The 9,784-nt window shown below is 42.9% G+C and overlaps 1 protein-coding gene across 3 annotated transcripts in view; it reads right to left on the reverse strand.

The window, feature by feature from the left end:
- DUSP16 (dual specificity phosphatase 16) overlaps window positions 1-9,392 on the reverse strand; it is a 104,646-nt gene extending 95,254 nt beyond the window's left edge. Inside the window, exon 1 of one of the 3 annotated variants that reach the window (XM_069101502.1) lies at window positions 8,623-9,392. The gene's annotated coding sequence lies outside the window, so the exon portion shown is untranslated. Of the gene's footprint in view, window positions 1-7,943; window positions 8,054-8,611 lie in introns of those variants that run through there. The other 2 variants (XM_069101501.1, XM_069101504.1) reach the window with 2 other exon arrangements.
- Window positions 9,393-9,784: the final 392 nt, after the last annotated feature.

A 9,784-nucleotide genomic window follows, 5' to 3' on the forward strand; every position in this document is an offset into this window, starting at 1 on the left:
AATTATTATTAAAACTTTTCCATTTTTTATCTGTTTCCCTAATAACCTATCCTGACACATCTTGAAAATGGCCTAGAGGGGCAGCCAGGTAGCACAGTGAGTAAAAGCACTGGCCCCAGTGTCGGGATGACCTGGGGATCGAATCCGGGCTCAGACACTTAGCACCCACCCAGAAACACCTGGCCGTGTAACCTTGAGCAAGTTACTTAACCCCAATTGCTTTAAAAAAAAAAAAAAAAGAAAAAGAAAATGGCCTAGAATAATTATGTCTCCTGTCAAATTGTCAGGAAACTTTTCCCTTCCATTGTTTGATGAGGCAACACTGCTCATAATGTTCCCCACATAATTTTCCATGATATTTTACCGAGTTTATATTCTAAGCTATTTTTGCTTGTAGCTGACAACTCTCTCTGCTTAACAAGGAGATGCAAGTGTTTGCTGATTAAGGTAGTTCTGGGGTTGTTTTGTTCTTCTCCTTACTATGGCATTTAATTTACATTATATTTCCTTATAAAATAGTAAGAGTTTGTCAATGCCTGTTCATTTTATTCATTTCCCATTCTTCAGTAACAATCACTCATTTAAATAGGTCAGGTCGGAGATACCTCAATTGCATATCATAGCTTCTCTTTTTTTTTTTTCTCCTAATTTAGTATTTTTTCTTCTTTTCTCTAACAGGCTGTTGTCTTTACTATATACATTTATTGCTTCCACATCCCAACTATCCCCATCTAGGTCTTGGTATATTGAGGATTGGCATATACCAATATATATACCAATATACCAAGAAATTAAAGGAGAATTTGGGGGAGTTTTGCAGAAGCCACAGATGACGCAAAAAGGCCAGTAGAAAAACATAAAACTTTAGAAACTTAGAAATGCATAAAATGTATGTATAGCATTATATAATACCAACACATATATTTTTAACACCATAATAATTCAGACTTCTTCTCTGGTATGAAGGTAAGGCCAAAAACTTTAACATGGATTTTCCAGATCTCTGGCTGAGCCCCTAACAGTACCACCCCTTCTCCCCTCCCTTCTGCAATGTGGAAGGGATAACTGTACAGAGAACTGACTCAGAAATTACTCCATTAGTAATCAGTAATTCTGGTGGTGATGTTGGATATTCATGATGCCTAATACCTCCTGATTCTTCATGAAGAAATCCTTTTACACACATGTAATATATACATTGAATGTGTATATTATATGTGTATCTGTATATCTCTGTATGCATTTGTATATGTGTATACATATGTGTGTTGTGTTTGTGTGTATATATATATATACATATATAATTATATATGCATGTATATTTGAGGAGGCTTCAGTATGTAGTCTCCAAGGCTCTGGTCTCTTGTATCACATGACACAGGATCAAAGAATCCAATTTCTTATTCTTTAACCATACTTCATAACAAATTTTCATCATCCTCCCCCATGCCCACACAAGTATACTAAGTACAAAAGCATAAGTTGATCTAATTTTTTAAAGTCTTCATAAAATTTCTCTATCTCATCATCCTCCAACACCTATGTCAATGCCCCAGTTGAAATTATCTTTGTGGTGATCACTTTGAAAAAGCATACAACCAGCACTGCAGCAATGAGATGACCAAGCGTCCCAGAAAATATTTCTTGTTGCATTTGGATGCATGATAAAGCCAACTCCCGTTTCCAAGAGGAAATGAGCCATCCTTCCATTCAGTTACAGATTCTCTGCAAAGTCTTACTCTCTAGGGCTTCATTACATTAAGCATTTGGCTCTGGTTCTCAAACACATAAGCATTTAGGAGGTTTCTATGGGTCAGGCACTGTGCAAAGCAATGAAGACACAAAGACACAGTGGTAAAAGAAAAAAAAAACTGCCCTCAAGCTTACGTTCTAAGGAAGAGATTACTAGCACATAAATAGATGTAGGGAAGAGACATGTAAAGTAGATACCCAGTAACCTTAGAGGAGAAAACACTGGGGGTTTGGGGTTGAGGACCAGAAAAGGCCTCTTGCAGAAATTGGCACTTGAGTTGTTTCTTGAAGGAAATCAGAGCAGGGAGGTAAAAAAACAAACAAACAGAGGTAAAGAGAGAAAGTATGCTAGGCATGGGGAACAGATAATGCCAAGACACAGAAATGGTAGAAGGGGCACTCTGTGTGAGGAACATCTAATAAGCACCATGAAATGACCTGTATGGTAGAGAGCAAGGAGTGGAGAAAGATGCAAGACTTTAAAGTCAGGGAAGGGACTGAGTTGCAAAGAGCCTAAAAGGTCAAAAGAATAATTTATCTTTGATCCTAGAGGAGCATTCAGGGGGAGTGAAATGGCCAGATCTGATCTTTGGGAAAGCCTCTTTGGTAGCTTTGTAAAAACCTGATTGGAGTGGGAAGAGGCTTGAAGCAGAGTGGCCAATTAGGAGACTATTGCAATAGCCCTCAAAGGAAAAATTTCAAGTATGGTCCTTGGCAACAGATTTCATCTGCTTTCCAAGGACGGCCTGGCTAAGTACCCACCGGCTCATCCCCAAGAAGGCTGGTCACTTAGTGAAGAATTCTTTGAACGTGGAAAACTCATGAAACAAAACAAACAGAAAAAAAAGAAAGGTTTCTGTCCTAAGGAACTTTTTCTGTTTCTGCTGTGCAGTAGTAAAATGGGGACAAAGGCTGTTAAAAATTACACCGTTTTTAGGTGGCTTGTAAACATTAACTTCTCTGTTAAACTCCAGATGTGACCATACTCCTCCACCGCAGGCATTTTCCAACCTGCCACCATGGCTCTTACACCCTCCCACTGGACTTCCAGAGACTATGCTATGGAAATCCTGTCCTGGTGCTAGACTATACTGATTGGTAACACCTCTGACTGCCCCATTATTCCACTCACTTTGTCCTTGTTTTCCCAGACCAAAACATCCTTTCCTTGCCATCATTCACCAAGATATAGTCTCTTCTATTAGAATATAAGCTCCTTGAGAATAGTGGCTGTCTCATTTTTCTATTTGTATTTGCACAGTGCATAGTATATGGTAAGCACTTAATTCATGCCCATTCATTCATTCATGCAAGTCCTCTAATTCTGCGATGCTTGTCCATTCAGCAAGAATTTATTAAGTATCTACTATGTGCCTGGACCTATGCAAAGGGCTGGAGATATGGCAACAATGGCCCCCTGGACCTTTTAGGAACAAGACAATTTGTCTTCTCTTCTGGCATTTTCTCTGACTGCCCCAATTCCTGGAATATTATCCCTCCTCCTCCCCATCTACTGACCTCTCCAGTGGAATTCCTTCAGATCCTAATCAAAAATCCTATCTTTTCCTAGAAGCCTTCCCCAATCCCTCTCAATTCTAGTTCCTTCTCTCTGTTAAACATTTCCTGTTTACCTTGTATATCATTTGTTTTCTACATATTTATTTGTATGCTGTCTCTCCCATTAGATTGTAAGCTCCTGGGAGGCAGTGACTGCCTTTTGCCTCTCTTTCACTTGGCACATAATAATCAGTTAATAATGTTAATTGATTAATTGAGATACAAATTATCTCTGATATCATTGATAACTACCTGGACATTCATTACATGCAACAGTTCCTTCTGTACACCTGATTCCACAGTTCTCCATACATAAAAGCAAATCTATATAAAGAATTCGTAAAGAAATCTGCATTCCAAAAAAAAATCTGTTAACTTTACCATATAGTACTTTTCTACTCCTCCTCCCACCAAAAACAAAAACAAACCCAAATGAACTTGGGCACAGAGCTTCACAGTTCTGCCAGGCGAGGGACTTGGCTTGAGATCTCCTGCATCCAGGGAGAAGAACTTTGCCCACTCTGCCCACCCAACTGCCTATTGGCCCCTGGGTGTCTTGCCTCAGTCACTGCTCTGGCACTCAGTGTCTGTCCCCAGCTCCCCAAGTTTGTTGCCCGTCCTTACCTGTCTGGTCCTCACGTGTCTTCACCCCTAGTCTTCCACTTCTTGGTTCAGGTCAGGCCCCCACGTGGCTGGCCCCCAGCCAGAGTTATCCCTTCTCAATCCCTGGCCCCCACGTGTCCTTGAACGGTGTTCAGGCCTCTCTTCCCGCCTTCCTCTCTCCCTTCCCCACATGGAGGACAAATTCAAATTACACAGAGAATTGATTTACATAGAGCTCTAGTCCACTCTGTAAAGCAAGATTCATCTGCAGTTCATCTGGGCCTGGCATCTTGAAATCATAAACGGTAGCCAAGGGCTGTCTTACAATCTCCTTATTTATTTATGCAATGTAATAGATTTGAAGTTTAGTGTTTTTCTCCTTAACATATTTACTTATTCTTGCACATGTTCTGATTTGGTTACCATTAACAAGTGTTCAAGTTAATGGAAAGAGGAGGATGTTCAGAAGCACGTTTGATGAACAGAAAATAATGTAGGATTTCAGCTGTCATACATAATCAAAACAGTAGAAAATAAGAGCTGACTATAGCTTTTACATCATAAAGAATTTTTTTACCTAGTTCCCTCCATTTATTTAATATAATCATAGGAAGCCAGAACAGAAGAGACATAAGATAATCTTGTCATTTTATAGATCTTTTTAAAAATATCATTTTTTCGTGTTTGACTTTTCAAACTCTTTTTCTGGGTGTTTTTATCTCAATCATTTTGTTATATTGGTTTATAGTTTTATTGTCAAAATCTTTTCATCCAAGCCCAAGCATGTAAACACTAAAACTTATACTTCTGTATGCCAGATGGTCTCCAATGCAATAGTTTGGAGAACATAAGTTAGGGGGCAAAAATTTATCAGATAGTCCAGGAAAATGTGTTTTCCTATATATATGTGTGTGTTACATTTTACCAAGGATCAATTATGTACTCCTGAGTTGAAATTACTACTAGCTGAATAAGCTGAATGCTAGATATCTCCTTAAGTTTATTTGATCAAGACCATCCAATATTACACACCTGCTCAGCTCAATTAAATTCTCAGCATAAGCAATTTTTTTAAAAATTGGAGGAAAAGAGAAAAGGAAGATATCACAACAGCAAAACAAACCCAAAACACCAGTTCTGGCTCTGCTCCCAGTCACTGACCAAGGCCAGCAACCACTCTGGGTCCTGTTCTTAAACCCCTACCTTGGCATCAACTCAAACCCAATACTGTAGTTAGACACAGTTTTAGAATTTAAGAGAGAAACTGACGGTCAAAAGGACCAAGGTGGCTCCAGAGACTTCTCCCAAATACTTCCAGGAAGACTTTGAAAAGACAAAGTTTCAAACTCCTGGCTTTAAATAAGATAAATTTAATAGGCATTATTCCATTCTTTTTACCATTAGCCTCCAAGTCTAGACTCCATGTCTAAAACGCGCTCACTTCTGACCTCCAGCTCTTAGAATTCCTAGAAGCCCCAGATCAGGTACTGCCTAAAATTATCTGGCATTTACTCATCAGTAGCTGTTTGATCCCCCCAACAGAATATAAACTCCCTGAGGGCAGTGTCTGTTTCGGTTGTGTCGATGTATCCTCAACATCTAGCAGAAAGACTTAATAGATGCTTAATAAGTGATTATTGAACTGAATTGAATCTTTACACCAAAGGACAAGGATCTGCCAAGGTTCCGGCCAAAATGGTAAAATTGTGGAACTACTTTTCTGTTCTCCCTCTCCCTACCCAATCAATGTTTTGTTGGAATGGCAATATTCCAATACTTGGAATAGAAACACCCAAATAAAATATATATATTTTCAAGACTAAAGACCATACTTTCAACATTTAGTTATTGTCCCACTGTCCAGAGTTTGAAGATTTTTCTATATTATATCAGTAAAATGGTAGTAAGATAATCTTTGAATTTACACTGCTGGTATTTGGGTTGACTTTGTCAATGTAATCACTTTTTGCTTTTTTTATTTTAATAACAGAATTAAGGACCTCAGTTTCAAATTATTTTTTCTCTTATGAACTTTTGGTCAATTCAGTGAGCACTGATTGGCTTATCTGTAAACTACATTTAGTGATTATTTTAAGCTTGTTGCAACCCAAAATTAAATATTAAAAATTTAAAAATACTAAACATTCCATATAAACAGTCCTTGATAAATATCATAAGTTAGGAAAAAATGCTTTTATGAAAAACATAAAAGAGTGTAGACAACGTCTGGATAAATCTCTTTACAAAGAAATTCAATTTTGCCAATTACAAAGTAAGCAAGTTTTTTCTTAATTATGACTACTTTTAAATTGTTCATCCACAGATTTCTTGGGGGATTAAAAAAACACACACAGACAGATAAACTGACATGTAAATCTAGGATTGTATCAATTTGCTAATGTGGCTAATTCAGTTAGAACTTGAAAAAAAGGAAAAATGATTGTTTTCTTGACCTGAGATGAAGCATTGTTACATACTTTCACGAAAAGGTTGTATTTCTATGACACACAATCAACCCAACAAATTCCAATACATAAACAGGTATTCTTCTCCCAGCATGTCCTCCCAGTGTGTAAGTGCCTCTAGAAAATGAAGTTCTACCAAAAAAAAAATAGACAAAATGTCTGACCATTTTCTGAATGAGTTTTCTTCATTTTTAAGGGCAAAGTGAGAAATCACCGCAAAGTGGCAGTGAGGATGAATCCTTGAGAAACAAAAGGTTTCATAGGTTATGTCCTGCATTTTATTTATACCCCTCAAGAGAGCACAGTTGTAATCCGTGGCCCAGAACTCTCTCCAAACCAGGTTTACAACAGGTTGCTCCCATGTTTCCTCCACTCCTATGAAATTTCTCTAAAAAATAAATTTGGGAGCCACATCTGATAAGCAGAAAACACAAGGATTGCCCCTGGCAATTAAAAAAATTAATGAAATAATACACTACTTAACTCACAAATTTCTAAGGAGTAGGTTATAGATTTAAAAAAAGATTTTACATTAACCCTTCATCTTGTTACAAGAAAATACGTTTATCCTTTTTAAAGTACTCGGTTTTATTTTTCCAAAGTTACTAGTTTCCATTAAGAATAAACCAAATACCTAAAATCAAACTTCCTTTGCTTCTTTATTGGTTGGAATTACAAACACATCTACCTCTACAATACAAACTTCTCTGCTTAGCATCTGAAGCTCTTCAGTACACCTGGTTCCAGGCTACTTTTCCAGAATTATTACGTTACTCCCTTTCAGGTTTTCTTTGCTCCAAGACAAATTACCATCTCCCATCACAGTCTTTGCACACGCTGCCTGTCCCCTATGGCTGAAATGCACTCTTCATCTCCGCCTCGGAATTCCTCCCTTCCTTCAAAGTTTAACTTTAAATCTTTAAATGCCACCCCCTACAGAGTGCCTAACCTAATGCCCAGAGCTGCTACTGAACTGCGCCCCCTCTATCACCCGCAGCCCACCTAGATCCTAGCAGTTGCTACTGCCCCCCCCCCCCCCCCCCCCCCCCTTTCTCTTCCCCCCACTATTTTTTTTCTTTCTTTTTTCCCCTTCCTCCCCCCCCCCCCCCCCCCCCCCCCCCCCCCCCCCCCGCCCCCAATACCCCCCCCCCCCCAATTACTTTGTATTTACATTGCAAATATTTTGTATATTCTTCTGTGCCTACTCGGTCCCCCCACCCCCACGGAACGTGAGCTCCACGAGGGTGCTCGGCTTGTTCTTGGTCCTGGCGCCCCCCAGAGCCTAGTCAGGTGCCCGGCACACAGTAGGGTCACATTCCAGGTTTGTTGATGGATTATTGGTTAAAGCCTGGATTATTATTGGGGGGGGGGGAGGGTGAGGAAGGAGCTCGGCAGATCTCGAAAGGATTATAGAAATGTGAGTCATTGTTATTGTTACATAAACTGCAACCAAATCAACAGATCCCAAGAAACTGGACACCTGAACCCTCTGGTCCCTCCAAAGTGCGCCCATCGGGACCACCTCTCCAGAGTCAGAAGTGACACTGGCTTCCCTCCGATCCTCACCCGCGAAGCCCACGCGTGACTCGCCTGCCGACCAGAGACGCGTTTACAACAACACCGATCCTCCCGGCAGCCAAAGCACGTTCTCCAGGCAGGAGTGCGGGGCGCGGGGCAAACAGGCGTGCCTGGAAATGAGCAGCTCCGCCCGGGCCGCCCCCCCGAGGGCCAGCGGCGCCTCCCGGCTGGGCGCGAGCAGTGGGCTCCGAGGGGACCGCGGGCGAGGCGCGTCGCCCCCCCCCCCCGGTTGCCCCTCGCCCCACGCGCCGGCCCCTGCCCCAACTCCAGGAGCCGCTTCTCCGCGCGACCAGAGCACCCGCGGACCCCCCACCCCACCCCCGCCAGGCCTACGGATCCCTCCCGGTCCTGGGACCACCCCCGGACAGCCACCCCCCCTCCCCTTTAAAAGCGGGGGAGAGGGGGAGGGAAAAAGTGAATGAAAACCCCGAGAGAGCCGCAGCCGCGCCGCCCGCCCCGAGGTGTCCACGCTGCGCTGCGCTGCGCAGGCTGGGCCCGCGCCGCGAGCCGGGGCGCACGGCTGCTCCCGGGGTCCCTCGCTTGGCGGGGGGGGGGGGGGGGGGGGGGGGGGGGGGGCTGCCCCCTACGGCGCCTCCGCTCACCCCTCGGCAGTCCGTTTTAAAAATAAAAACAACCCAAGCCAGCACCCCACTTACTTTTCCCCCACCTCTCTTTTGCGCTCCCCTCGCTCGCCGGGGAAAAAACGAAAGTTGTCACCCGCGTCCGTCTCCCGGGGGCTCTTCCCCTTCCGAGGAGCCGCCGCCGCCAACGCTGGCCCGGCTTCTCTCCTCCTCCTCCTCCTCCTCCTCCCCTCTTCCTCCTCCTCCTTCTCTCTATTATCTTCTCCTTCTCTGAGGCTAGGCGAGGGGAGGGTTAGGAAGAGAGGAAATTTGCAACTCTTCTCCCACCCCCAACCTGCCTGGAGTTAAAAAAAAAAAGTCGAAAAGGATGAAAAACTTCGAGAGGAAAAGAGACTTGTAGAGAAAGTGAAGGGGGGGGGGGAGATAAATAATAATAAGGTTTTTTTTTCTAAAATAATTAAATCTCCCTCCCCCCCAAAAAACAGTGATACACAGAAGTGGGGAAAAAGGCAGGGGGGAGGGGAAGGGTGAGGGGGAAAAGAGAAAGAGTCGCTGGTCAGGAAACTTCAAGCTAGGATGAGGTCATTGGTTTAAAAATAAAGCGATGGCGTCATTTGAAACCAATCCCAGTGAATGAACTCAGCAGAGCCCCGGGGAAAGGAGGAGACAGGCGGAGGAAGAGACCGGAGTGGGAGAGACGGGAGCTTGGGCAAGGAGACAGCAGCTCCAGCTCCTCCATCCCAGTGACCCGAACCCGGCTTTTATTAGGTCTAATGTTCCATGCTTAATAGTAGAACAGTGTTTCTTCTCCTCTGTGTCATCTGTGCAAGGCATAGAATTACGTCCTCCCTCCTTGCACTCGGCTGATTCACAAGTAGGCTCCGAAGCGGCAGCTGGGAGGAGCCTGGCTGCACAATGAGGCGCTATTCAAATAAGTCGCTCCTCTCTCCTTCCTTCTTTCTCCCTCTAGTTCCCGCCTCTTTCTTTTTTTTTCTCCTCCCTCCTCCCTCTCTTCCTCTCTTCTTCACTCCCTTTCTTCTTTCCTTCTTTTCATCCCGGCCCTCTTCTTGCCCCCTATGGTTATGTTCCCATACCAGATATTTATAGGATGGATATTCAACAGATTTCTTCCTACCTCATACTCAAAACCATCCTTGTTTTCCAAGGGTGTTTTCATTTGATTCACTAACGTAAAGGAAGTTTAAGAAAATGCATTGTACGACTTTTGGTAGCCAAATCTTTTTTTTT

This window comes from Petaurus breviceps, unplaced genomic scaffold (genome assembly GCF_028583685.1).
Source record: "Petaurus breviceps papuanus isolate PSGF00001 unplaced genomic scaffold, PetGlider_PUasm1.0 470, whole genome shotgun sequence".
Classification (NCBI taxonomy): Eukaryota; Metazoa; Chordata; class Mammalia; order Diprotodontia; family Petauridae; genus Petaurus; species Petaurus breviceps.